Here is a 12,916-nt window from a genome sequence, read left to right on the forward strand (position 1 = left end):
AAGTAGAACCTGGGCACCTGTTAGAAAAATAGGATTTGGGACTTGCCCCTCAAACAGGCAGAACCACATCCAACAATCGTAGGTCCAAACTATAACAAGAAAGAATTAACTGATCCAAAGCTTGTGAGGAAATAAGCATGCTAATGTCTTCACCCAACTGGGGACAAAACACTCAGCATGAACCAAATATTAGGGGACAAGGGAAAACTATACAAGTCTGGGAGGCAATATCATTTAAAAGAAATAACAGGGATTTTTTTTTATACTTGTGACTTAAGAAATGACCCTCCAAAAATAATCACTTTTAAGTTGGGTCAAAGTCCAAATGTTTACCAAATTTTGTTCAAGTTCATTCAGCCATTTTTGAGAAAACTTGCTGACAAACATAAGGATGAATACATGACCTCCATCCACCTTCAGTAGTCAGCATTGATGAGAGGTTTGGTATTGACTAGACCTGTCTACAGAGATTCAGATCAGTTTGGGTAGCGGTCACACTCGGTAGGAATCGAGGAGTAGCTGCAAACTTGAAACAAATCAGTCCACCTCTGCTGACCATGAACGTAATAATGCATGCAAGGATGCAATGAAGGATGTTCACTTATGTGTCAAACAAAGTTTATTCCTCCTCATCATACACTCATTTTAAAGGAACAGTCTGAAAAACAGAAATGGACTGAAATTAGCAACCAAGACAGTGAGAGAAGCTGTAGCAGTAGCTATAAAAGCTGAAGGAACCAGATGGATGCCTTATCTAAAAACTGCATTAAAACCATGATTACCCCACCTACACAAAATAAAATTTAACTGGATCAAAGTAAAGGTGTCAAATTGAACTGGGATCATTTAGTCAAAGAAGCTCCTAAAGCAGAAAGTTTTTCTACTCTATGTGTGGTCACTCACTTCACAGAAAACAAATCTGACTGTGGCAGATGCCAATGCCTCCATCAATGCATCTCTTACTACTAGTCTGAAATACAAGACCAGATAAGTTCAAACATTTCTTCATTTTCATTAAATTTTTATCATTAAACCTGATAACAGATTTTATATACTTCTGAGAGTTGGTTGGTTGATTTAGTGTTTTATGGCACAAAGCAGCTAGGCTATCTGCACCAAACGTCCAGTAAAAAGGTAAAAGTAAATTTAGTAAAATTCATAAAAGGAAATTAAGGTAAAACAAAACAGCATTGAAAAACAGAAAAAGCATAAGACCAATGTTGACACCTAGTCTACAATGTTAAGAGAGAAAGCAGAGTAGGAGAAGTTGTAAAGGACTTTCTATAGCATAATAGTAATGATCATAACCCTCCAGGAAGAGTAACAGGTAAGTACAAGAACCACCACCAGTCACCTGAAGTTGGCCTTTCCAGTCCTGGTTCCGAGTGATGTGTCATTACAGCCATTATCAAAAGGTAAAGTAAGAAAAGTTTTAAAAGACATGTAGCAAAATTGTAAGAATAATTTGCAAAATGTCCAATAAAAAGGAAAAAGTAAAGTAAATGTAGTAAAATTCATAAAAGGAAATGAAGGTAAAAACAAAACAGCAATTAAAAAAACATAAATGGCATAAAACCAATGTTGACATCCAGTCTACAATGTTGAGAGAAACTACGATAATAGAAGTTGTAAAGGACTTTCTGTAGCATAGTGGTAATGATCATAACCCACCAGGAAGATTAACAGGTAAGTACAAGAACCACTGTCAGTTACTTGAAGTTGGCCTTTCCAGTCCTGGTTCCAGGATGTGTGTCATTATGGCCAGTATCAAAAAGTAAAATAATAAAAGTGTTAAAAGACATGCAGCAAAACTGTAATAATACCTCACCAAGACGACTAACAGGTAGTTCAAATAGATAGTTCAAACAGCAGTGTTAATCACCTGAAGTTGGCCTTTCCAGTCCTGGCGGAGAGTTATTTAATGTCATGGCCATTTTCCAATTTCAAATCAAACTAGAGAGATTGAGACTATTAAATAAATATCAAACAGTTAAATGACATTAAAAAGATTAATGGCCATTAAAAAACTAAAAACTTTATCAAGGTGGACAGTGTCACCATCACCAATAACACTGTCTAATGTTATGGACAAACAATGGGATAGAACATGTTTAAAATAGTTCCATCGCTCAGAGTCGTAACGATGGCAAGAAATTAAAGTGTGGCTTACAGTGATTTGAGTGTTACACAAACTGTGTACTGGTGCATCAGTTCCAGATAAAAGAAAATGATGAGTAAAAAAACTGTGACCAATACGTAGTCAGAGCAACTTCCTCTTTCTGATCCTTACGGAAACAAGAGAGCCAAAGTCCAATACAGGGTTTTATTTGGAAAAGCTTTTTGTTGCATTGCTCACTCCAAGTTAACTGCTAGCTGGCATGGAGCTGAGCCTTGAATACAGGACCATAGTCCATGTATGGAATAGGCACAGTGGTGATAGTGCCAGAGCAGATAGATTAAGCTGCCGTGTCTGCAAGCTCATTCCCACGAAAACCAATGTGGCCTGTATCCAGAAAAACTGAATAGAAGTAGATGTTAATGAGAAATGGGCCAGTCAGTTTTGAATATCAGCGAGAACAGGGTGTGAGCCAACGTGTAGCGATTTCAAGGCAAGTAGAGAACTAAGTGAGTCAGTATAAATAGTACAGTTCGAGTACTGCTTAGCTGCTGCGATCCAGAGCAAGAGAAATGGCATACAGTTCAGCAGTGAACACAGAAGCTGTAGAGGGGATTCTGCATGCAACCACCGAACAACAACAAACCGTGGCAGAGCCCATACAGTCACCTGATTTCTGTATAAATAGGAATGAAAGGATGGTTCGAAAGATGTTCAGCAAATAGCAGACAGTATTTCCAATCAGGAATGTCTACATTTCCCTGATGACATAAAGATAGATCACCACTGGGAACTGCAAGAAGCAATGGCGGGATGGGTTGACCAGTGGATACAGCAATGTTATTCAAGGACAGACCCAATTCATCCAACTGCACCTGGATACGAAGGCCAAAAGGAGAAATGGCAAACCATCTGGTCTGAAAAAGCATAGCCCATCAAGGTGGGATGATGTGGTAATGAATGAGGTTGCAAATGGCATAGGTGCAAAGAAGTTTCATGAGACTATGTACAAGCTCTGAACTGGGGAAGTGCAGAAAGCCCCAATGCAGAGCCGAAGTCCTTGATGATGAATGGGGTCCAGCATCTTTAAGGCCAAGGGTTTGGAAGAGCCATAGACCACTGATCCCTAGTCAAGTTTTGATCGAATAAGAGCACGATATATCTTTAACCTAGAACATCGATCTGCTCCCCAACTGGTGGTAGACAGGACATGGAGGATGTTCAGTGCTCTTGTGCATTTGACCTGTAGCTGCTTTAAGTGTGGTATAAAGGACAGCTTACAGTCAAAGATAAGCCCCAAGAACTTGGACTCAGGGACCACTGGCAGAAAAACTTTACCGATACAGAGTTCAGGATCAGGGTGAATACCTCATTGGCAGCAAAAGTACATGCAAACGGTTTTAGAGAGAGAGAAATTAAAGCCACTTCAGTACACGATTGAGGGCAGTTTGTAGTTGCCACTCAACATATCTCACGTTCAACGACTGACACGAGATGTGAAAGTAATCGACATACAGCCCGTTTGCAACAGTGAGAGGGAGTTGTTCAGTGATGGCATTAATTTTTATACTGAAAAGTGTGACACTCAAAACACAGCCCTGATGGACCCCAAGTTCCTGTAGAAAAGAACGAGAAAGTGTCAAAGCCACATGAACTTGGAATCTCCTGTCCATTAAAAAAATTTTAATAAACATGAGTAAATGGCCACGTGACCCATATATATAGAGGTCTCGCAAAATGTTATACCTCCATGTTGTGTCTTAAGCCTTCTCAATGTCAAAGAATATTGATACAAGATGTTGGCATTTGAGAAAGGCTTCTCTGATTGATGTTTCAATACGAATTAGGTGGTCTGTGATTGAATGCTGTCGTCGGAACCCACACTAGGTGGGCGAGAGGAGGTTGGTTGTTTGATTCGAGGAAACAAACAAGACGAGCATTAACCATCCTTTCTAAGGTCTTACAGAGACAGCTCGTCAAAGCAATTGGACGGTAGTTTGAGGGAATCTTGGGATCTTTCCCAGGCTTAGTGAAAGGTAAGATAATAGCCTGATGCCAGGCATTAGTAAAAACATTCTCCTGCCAGATCCTGTTAAAAACAATTAGAAAAATGTCAAGAGAAGCAGGAGAGAGATAGCGCAGCATGTCATAGTGTATATCATCAGGTCCAACAGATGTACTGGCAGACCGAAGAAGGGCCATTTTCAGTTCCACCAGTATAAAGGGACGATTATAGTCAAAGAGACAGTCAGTTTCAAAAAAAAAAAAGAGATGAATACTCTGCCTGAGTCTTGATGGGTTGGGAGCAAAAAATGTATCTCAAGAAATGCCCGTATTTGAAACCAAAGGATGTAGATCTTGCGGTTTGTTGGAATGTACAAGGACTGTTCAAAAAATACGCGGACTGTTTGAATTGCGCGGCTCCAGTTGGTTCCAGAGGAATCCGCTTGGTGTCGCTAGGTTCGCACAGATCAGCTGATTACGACGCCATTTCCCCGATTGTAGATATTGTGTATTAGCTACACGGTTTTAAGTGAAGTGCGATTTTTTCATTTCATGGATTTCAGAATGAATGACCTGAAGGAGGAACGACTTGCTGTGAAATTTTGTGTTAAACTTGGAAAATCTGCAACTGAAACTTTTGCTATGCTTAACACGGCTTATGGTGATGTTGCTATGAAGCATACGGCATGTTTCAAGTGGCATGAACGTTTTAAGAATGGTCGACAGTCCATTGAAGATGATGAGCGTCTTGAACGTCCTTCCATGTCAACTGACGACCCACATGTCGACAAAATCAACACCCTGGTGCGGGCAAATCGACGTCTGACTGTCAGGGAGCTTGCTGAAGAGTGTGGGATATCAGTTGGATCTTGTTACGAGATTTTGACCGAAAAATTGAAGATGCACCTCGTTGCTGCGAAATTCAGCCCTCAGAACTCGTGAGTTTTTGGCCAAACACTCGATCACTGTTCTTCCCCACCCCCCCTACTCACCTGACCTTGCTCCTTGCGATTTTTTCTTGTTCCCCAAACTCAAAAGACCCTTGAAAGGAAGAAGATTTGAGACGATTCCCGAGATTAAGGCAAATGCGATGAAGGAGCTGGAGGACATTACAAAAGAAGCGTACCAGGACTGTTTCAACAAGTGGAAACACCGTTGGGATAAGTGTGTGCATTGGGGAGGGGAGTACTTTGAAGGGGTCCCAGACCTGTAACTTCTAAATAAAGTACATTTTGTTTTATGACGTCAGTCCGCGTATGTTTAGAACAGACCTCGTATGGGAGGAACAAAGATGGTGTAGAAGTTGATCAATCAACCTTTTTTAACCATGGAGGTCAAAAGGCTTTTCATTTGTTTTGAAAATGATTCTCTTGGAGGCACAGAGAGATCAGTCTGCACTCCCATTGTAGTTGTGGAATGAAGTGCAGCAGCATATGTCCGAGATGAAGTGGCGGACAGCAATTTCAGAGCTTCAGGATAACTAATGTTATGAGTCATTTTCAAACACTGCACCTCTTTTTTCTCCAACCATTTAATGCAAGAACAAAAGTAGGAAGGGTGAGAACCATTGCAGTTGACACAATGTGGGTCCTCGTCACACTCATAGGCATCATGGTCCTTGCCACCACAATGAGCACATGTCAGGGAACCACGACATGACGTCTTTGAGTGGCCAAACTTCTGACATTGGAAACATCAGAGAGGGTTTGGAATGTACGGCCGTACCCTGCAATTTAGATCTAAATGTCAAAACGAGAACCTATGACTCAAGGATGTTCTTCAAATCCCTCTCAACATTAACTCCTCGTGAGGAATTCAAGGTAGCATGAGAGGTAACCTCAATAGGTACATCCCAAATTGCCTTTGAATTCAAGAGGAGTTCACTGTGTTGGGATGTGAATGTTTCAACCAGCACATCTCCAGATCGAAGCTTCTTTACTGACTTTGGAGAGCCAGCAAGTCCCTCTTGTCCCTTCTGAATAAAAAAGGGGGACATTTGCCCTAAAGATTTTTCTGAAAGAGAATGTAATATAAGAAAATGAGGTACTGTGTTACAAATGTTGAAAATTGTGCTCAGTCTTCAAGACATGGTTGTTTACCTATTGACTGTTTTTTCACTATTTTATTTGAATTTTTCATAGAAGGATCCATAGGAAAAAAAAAGAAAATTTCGGTACCCACTGACCCCAACCACCATGGAGCCCTACGAGAGGACATACTTCAATGTTATGCAAGGACATTGCAGCAATGCCAGGGTTTCGTGAGCACTATACCTAAACACCAGCATCAGACAGAATATCCACAACACCCATTGAAAACTTCCAACACTGGTACTTGGTTGACTCTAGCCCAAGTGGACTAGCCGACTGACCCAAAGGGGCCACCCAAAGGCTGCTCGTCTACAGGAATTCAAGGCCAAAGTGGTGTGTTAGGGTTGGACCCCTCAACCACCAGGATCCTCTCCCCCCCTTCACGGTACACCATGCACAGCAAACATGTGGGTGGATGTTTAAATCCTAGAGGAGGGTAAAATGAAAGAACAGAACCTTCCCTGGGAGGTCCCCTCACGACGTACAGGAATCTACACTGAGAGGGCTTCTGAGAGAGAAATATTAGATTCAATTACATTGAGTCACAATTTTTAATGAAGATTTTAGCCTCACCCACAAGAAGTAAAAAGCATGTATAATAACTTTGCTGAGTAACCTTGCATCAATAAGCCTGACCATCAGACATATTCATTAATAAAGCACGCTCATAATCTTATCACAAACTACTTAATATGTATTTCAGTCTTTATCATTGTATTATGATAATGTTGTGCTTGTACTTTCATGTTTTATATTTTTCATTAGTTTTCAATCTTTCCATGTTTCTGTTGTTTGTTTTTTCATCTAAAAGGAAACCAACACCTCATCTACAAAATCTTAAAGATAACTTCAAGTGTAAGAAGTTAACAGAAATCAGAGACAGATTGCCTTGAAGAATGTCCATGAATGATATACAGGGATCAATAATAGTCTTAGAGGCAGTGAAAGAATGTTAGCTTTCAGAAATCAATTCCCTGAATTTATTTACATAGTCAAATTTCAAGGTATTTTGTACATTAACTTACAGCAAAAACAATTTAAATGTTATTTATGCAATGAAATGTTTCATATTTGGACTATAAAACATGTAAATGATAATAACAATTGACTTCATTTGCATAGATAAATGAATACTGCTTTTTGTGAATGCCTCAGCTAATAACAAGTGTTATCAAGTATTTATTTGTTTTTTAATGCAAGAAATATTTCAGTTAGTAATAAATTGATAAATAAGAAAATATAGCAAAGCATAACACAAAACTCTACTTTCAGACTTTGCAAATAAAGCTATGGTCAATGTCCAGCCACCTCCATCCTATCTTGAAGCAAGTCGACATTGATGAGTATTGAGACATCTGAAGGCATTGATATATTTAAAGTGAATGTAGTTTTATATTGTAATGGAATTAATATATAAAAACTTCATTTACAAAATCTGAAATGTAGAGTGATTATTTAAAATTTTATAAAGATGAATACTATTTTCAATCAGAATGCTAGTTTTAAATTTCTTATATATGACACCAAGCCTGCATTGAAAGCTCACATATTTTAATGATGTACATACAATTTTTTGTTGTTTTTTGTCAACACTTTCCAAAAACAGGAAAGCAAAAATTGCAAAATTGTATGTTGCTTGGAAAATTTACCTTACTGTGTGTACATTGTTTGTAAATGTATGCATGTTAGAACAAACACTTTTGAACCCAACTTTGCATATTGCACTAGCTAAAAATTAAAAATAATAATAAACAAACAAAAATATAAAATAATGACTTAAACAAATACAAAATAATGATTTAAAAACAAGAACAATAAGCAATTTTCATGAAGGTTTCTCTAGTACATTTTCCACACCTATTTCATTACTTCATTTCACCAGACATAGCAAGAAAGTCCAACCATGGGCTGCTATCATCCCTAGGATCAACGAAGAGCTATTTAACATCTGTTGCCTCTTTGACCTACTGTTGTTTGTATCAACCAGCTCTACTTAGGTAGACAGAGAAGGTTCAATATAATAGAGGTATCATATAAGACAAGGCAAAGATCTCAGAGAGGGGAAAAATAAATAAAAACTGGGAAAGTAGAGAATCCCTACCTAACAATTCCTTACAACAAAGAGTCTAGTGAGCAGAGAAATTATATAAATGGAACTGGCCTAATAGACATGAAAGGAATGATAATAACCTACAAACATTATCTGAGGCATGGAAGAGTGTCTCAGACATGTGTAGAGAGGAAAAGTAAAGAGATCTGGTAAGAAGGAACTGCCACCTACTGGGCAATTGAGTGTTAAATAGATGCGTAATAGTCCTAATGAAAATAATGAAGACTGACTGGTGCAAAAGCATGAAGGGATTTGTGTCACTCTACTATTGATGATAGGCTTTTGCCAATTCACAAGAAACTTCATAAAATTAGATGGGAGTTGATGAAAGGCTAGTGGTATGCAAATCTCTAAGGCAGGGGTTCCCAGCCGGTGGGACACAACCCCACAGGGGGTCACGAAGCCTTGGCAGGGGAGTCGCGTAGCCTTGTTAGAAGTAGCTTGGGATAACATTAATTTTATTTCATCAATTACATTTTCAAGTCGCGAGTGCCAAAAGGTTGGGAACCCCTGCTCTAAGGCAAAAAACAGACAAAAAATATCTTAGGTGTGTATCATCTTAGAACATTCCTTGTATTTATGACCTTGAAAGTATTTGTTTGGAAGTTTATATTTGTTTGAAACCAACAATAATTTTCTTCAGTGGGAAGACATCAGATAACTTGAGATGGGGTAAGGTATTACAGTTTATAGATGGGTTGAATGGGTAACAAAGAAAACTATTACAAGTTCAACATAGTAACAAATATACAAATATCTATGATATGAAATCAAGGTTAATTAATGAAAAAGGTAAATGAAAATAGAAAGATCAATATATTAAAATAATACATTGTTTGAAAAAGCTATGAAACTAACATACCCCATTTATTTTCTGCTTTATAGTAGATGAGGTTTAAGGTACCATCAATAATATATTAACTTAATCTAATTACTTATCAAATACCACTGTCTGTCTAAATCTAGTGGTAGGTGCAATATATTTAACAGAGCTTAAAGGAAAGCTTTTTGAATATCTGAATGATAAGACCTGGCTTTCAGTTTGTTTCTTCAATAGATGGAGTGTCTTAGGTAATGTTGCTGTCCTTAACATTTTATATTAGAACTGGCAATATGATAACACAACCACATTATCAGTGGTGTCACTGTAGCAGAATCATTGTCAAATTTGTGAATTTGAGATATCCCTTTCCAAATTTATTATATATTTCCATTCCCCATGATTCTGGTACTAAATATAAACACATATCTTTAGTCAGATAGTTACTATTACTGTTGTAAATAAATACATTTCACAAAATTCAAATACATAAGTATAATGCAAGTAACACGTATTCATAAAGATAAAAAAAATCCTTACTTTGTTTTATTTTTTCCCTTTCATTTTGTACACTCCTTCAATACCACTACATACCACCCAAAGGGTATGCATACCAGTGTGAAAAAGACTGTTGTAGAAAATCCTATATTAAATATCACATTATTATAGCAGAGCCACACTTAATATTAAAGCTACTACAATACAACACACTCATCATGAAACATCAATAGTACGACCACTCTAACAGTGAAACTACCACAGCACAATCACATTAACAGTGAAACTACCATAGTACAACCACACTATCAGTGAAAATACTACAGTACAAACTCACTATAAGTGAAACTTCTATTATATAACCACACAGAATGGTTGAATCCTAGTATAGTGTCACCACCCACATCACTGAAACAGTGCTCTGTTGCAAGCAGTAAATCTAATAAAACTTGGTCATGTTTATAGGCAAAACAATCAGAAATCAAGAGAGGTGAAATAATTTTTTTAATAAATCACTATTTAAGCCTTATTTGGAAAACTGTGTACAATGGGGGTCTCATTAAGTGAAAAAGGAAACTAACTAGAAAAAATTCAGAGAAAAAATACTAGGATGATAGCACAGTTGGAAGAGTTATCTTATAGACATGTAGAGTCCTTAACTTGTGCTCCTCTAAAAAAAAAAGCATAAGAGATAACATACATGAAATTTAAGATATTTTCCAAGGATTTATGGGATATACACCAGTAGTTTCATAGTATCTTACACTATTGAGAATAGGATAAAAAAGAAAAAATTAAAAGATCTGGAAAACATAATACTTGAAAACTCTTGTTAACTCAGTTTTATTTTTCTAGAAGCCACCTAACAAGAGTTTAAAAGAGAAACAGATGATTTTCCAAAAAATTAAAGAATGGATTTAAAATTTTATTCCTGAGAAGTGAACATACAGGGGTCAAGTATTTATTGTTCAGAACAGTTCTACTGTTTCATTAGTAACATACTTTATACAATGTATTTGCCATAATACACACATAAACACATATACAAAGTTAATACATAAATGTGTACAAAAAAAATTTCTAGCATAAATAATTATCTGCTGCTTATAAATTTGTAAAATTGTTTGCCTGACAATGCAGTCGTGAGGTGATAGCTAATTTTATTCCAATTTTTGATGGATAGGTATATATAAACTTACAAGGTTATATTTTGTTTATTCTAATTATTTTGGTGGTTGTTAAAGTGAGTAATAATAGAGGAAGAACCAGCTGTCACTGCAATCATTTTTACATTTCTATTCAAGTTATAATAATGAGAAACTGGTAAAAGAACAATTCCAAGAACTTCAGATTGTGAACCAATATTCTTACAAACTTCACAATGAAGTCTACAAGTTTTATGGTAAGTGTTTAATATACATTACTACAACTATGTTTTGAATAAGCATCAATTTGAAGACTCATGTGACAAAGTACAACTTTTTTTTTAATCACATTAACCCCCAACTTCAGTAAAAGTCCTTACTTTAAACATTCACACAACTATAGGTATAAAAATACCTTGAACAATCTTACCAACTCTATATGTATAGTCCACTCTCTCACAGTACTTGATGTTTACGTGACAGTAACATTTAGTAATTATTGCATTTAAGAAGCCTGGTACGGAATGATGGTTAAGGTACTCAACTCACAATATAAGAGTCACAAGTTTTAATATTTGCTGCTAAACTTGCTCATCCAGTATGGTTGCCGATTGGACCAGTCATCTGGGTGTAAAAATACTTGTCTTACAAAAATACCAACTGACCTCAAACTAGTAAGAATTAAAGTTACAAATATATACATTTATTACTTTAAAAGTATTTACATTTACTACAGTGATACTTAATAATTGTTACAGATTAACTATATATTTTATAAATAAATATGCTGCATTCTCTGTAGTATGGAATGTAGGTTAAAATGAACACAAAATATTTCTTTATATCATGACAATGTGTCATGCATTTTATACAAGGTTTTTAAAATTATTCAATGATAACTTCTGATGGATTCATTATATACTATGGTACACACACACTTTTCCAGCTTAAGATCCAATGTCACTACATTTGTGAGACCAGACAAGTAGAAATCTGACACCTTGAATACACATACATGTTACTTTATTTTATGACTAACACCAGTGTAACTAACATTAACTTGCTTTTATAAACAAATTTAACTTAAAGAAATATCCAAAGTAACAATACAATAATACTATCTTTTACCTCTAACTACAATTTGAATATTTCTTATGAGATATACAATAATTTACACTCACTAGTTCCACAAAAACAATTATTAAAGTAAATAAGGTTTTCTCATTTAAAAATGTCATTTAGCTACAGAATTATGACTTACAAATTATTTACTGAAATTTATACTGAAATATTGTATTTATAAGTAATATTAGTAATACTAATAACTAATAAGCATTACAGTATGAACATAAAACATGTTTATGCTATGTACAGTTATTTTACTACTCAAGGCAACTAGCAGAAATAACCACCCTCTGGGCAGGTACGACTGCTAGTTCCAACAAATTATTGGGCCTACAAGCTTTTCAGAAATTGTCCGACAGTCCTACAAAAATGTACTTGTATTTAACATTCAATAATTTTCACTATCCATGATTAAAAATAATTTTATTCAAATTTTAGCTTAAAAATAGCTAGCATTACATCACAGAGTAGGTTTTATTGAAGTATTTCTTTGTAGACACAGTTATCAATGAAAGTACCCAGCTTTTCTGTGGCAACATTCATAAAATTTTCACTAAAATCAGTAAAAGAAAATTTTTTTTAAATTTGTTTTTGATTGGTTTATACAAGAAACTTGCAACACTCATGAGATTTTCACTAAAGAAAAAGAATTTCTTTAAGTTTGTTTTTTAATTGTGTTATATCTGAAACTTGTTCCTTTTCTTCAGTTTTCATCTGAAACATATCATTTTTGTGAAAATTTAAATTGTTTTATTTATTCCTTAGCTATAGAAATACAAATGTTACCGAGCTATGATTGGTGATGATCGGTGCTATAGTTTGTGGGATTAATTTTGGGCGTATACATTGCAAGACCAATTATAATAACTAAGATTTACAACTGTATAACGCAACTTTTGGATACGTTACAAAACACATAATTCATACTTTATACACAAACGAGATTTATAACTACTAATTAAACTAAACGAATGGATAGGAAAACTAAGATTTATACACTTACAACAG

The 12,916-nt window shown here is 35.8% G+C and overlaps 1 protein-coding gene across 21 annotated transcripts in view; it reads right to left on the minus strand.

The window, feature by feature from the left end:
* LOC143230486 (uncharacterized) overlaps positions 1 to 12,916 on the minus strand; it is a 67,708-nt gene that overhangs the window by 42,502 nt on the left and 12,290 nt on the right. For 10 of the 21 annotated variants that reach the window (XM_076464134.1, XM_076464136.1, XM_076464135.1 and 7 more), the window contains 2 exons: positions 11,214 to 11,407; positions 9,681 to 9,783 (listed from right to left, as the gene is read on the minus strand). The exons of 2 other annotated variants lie outside the window; for them this stretch is intronic. The gene's annotated coding sequence lies outside the window, so the exon portion shown is untranslated. The remainder of the gene's footprint in view (positions 1 to 9,680; positions 9,784 to 11,213; positions 11,408 to 12,916) is intronic. 9 more of the 21 variants (XM_076464148.1, XM_076464146.1, XM_076464149.1 and 6 more) reach the window with 3 other exon arrangements.

The sequence above is a fragment of the Tachypleus tridentatus genome, chromosome 10, assembly GCF_004210375.1.
Source record: "Tachypleus tridentatus isolate NWPU-2018 chromosome 10, ASM421037v1, whole genome shotgun sequence".
NCBI lineage: Eukaryota > Metazoa > Arthropoda > Merostomata > Xiphosura > Limulidae > Tachypleus > Tachypleus tridentatus.